This window comes from Xiphophorus maculatus, chromosome 5 (genome assembly GCF_002775205.1).
Source record: "Xiphophorus maculatus strain JP 163 A chromosome 5, X_maculatus-5.0-male, whole genome shotgun sequence".
NCBI classification, from domain to species: Eukaryota; Metazoa; Chordata; class Actinopteri; order Cyprinodontiformes; family Poeciliidae; genus Xiphophorus; species Xiphophorus maculatus.
In genome coordinates, this window is record NC_036447.1 from 26,041,153 (window position 1) to 26,042,457 (window position 1,305).

Below are 1,305 nucleotides of genomic sequence, written 5' to 3' on the forward strand. Positions count from 1 at the left end.
AATAAATGAGCAACTGCTCAGTCTTTACTTTAAAATCCATTAAATTCACTTAACGGAAACACGTCAACTTGGGGGGGAAAAATAAACTCACATTTTTTGCTAAGTTTTTGCGCTCGGATCGGGTGGGTTTTCAAAATAGACGTAAACTGCAATGGAAACACATTCGTATCATACGTGCCACGTCTATAACATCCGATCAACAACCGGATGTTATATAAGTACTGGCGAAAACCACAAAGAATACGGCAGGAAGTGGTAGGAGGATAATGGCTTGTTTTTGTGTATTTGTTTTGTTTTTTTTCGGACAGTGTACACGTGGCCTCTCCAGACCTCTCACAGCATCGGACAGCTCAGCAAAGGTCGTTTTATCGCTCCAGCGCGTTGAGTCTCTGCTGTAAAATCGCCGACAACGTAGCTGCGCTCAAGTAGGCGGGGCTTGTCGCTCGTCTCCTCTGATTGGCTGACGGATGATTAGCGCCAGCGCCGTGGCTGAATGGCGGCTTGTTCTTAACCAAAGGGAACAAAACGAACTTGAGCCGCTGAGGCCGCCGCGGACTGGCGCCACGTTGCCACGTCTTCCTCCTGGATCCCACGAATAAACATTTATGGTCGTGGCGTATTTCTTGGTCTGCAAGGTGTTACACCAAACAAAAAACACAAACACTTTATTTGGGAGAGAGCTCAGATCTAGCGCTCTCAAGCTTTATCTGACGGCCGGTGCTTCATCCCTGCCATTGCTGCCAAAATTTTTGTTGACTTATCGCGTATTCCTCAGTGGTTTTATTTTAATGGAAACACGGCAATTGTGAACTTGTTTGCTTTTGTTTTGTTTGGGTTTTTTCCCCACATTGGCAGAGTATTGACAAAAATTTGCACACGACGTTTGTCATGGAAACGCAGCTGTGAAGTCATTGGAACCCAACTGATTCATGACCCACTAAAGCAGTGGTGAGCAAAGTGGGTCCTGGAGGGTCCGGCGTCCTGGAGGGTCCGGCGTCCTGCATGTTCTAGTTCTGTCCCTGGTTTAACGCACCTGGATCCAATGATGGCTCGTTAACAGGCCTAAGGAGAACATTGACCTGCTGAGAAGGCTGTTGGTACCACCAGGGAGAGAACTGAAACATGCAGGATGCCGGACCCTCCAGGACCCACTTTGTGAACCCATTTTATGACTTTTTTCTTTTTTTGCAGTGTGTGACTGATGGGAGATATTTTCATGTTTAATGGTGAGAAACCCCCCAGTGAGGTTCCGGTGGCCAGTCTCCTCCTTCCTGTGTGCTGTAGGCGGGCCCCGGCCCCGGCCCC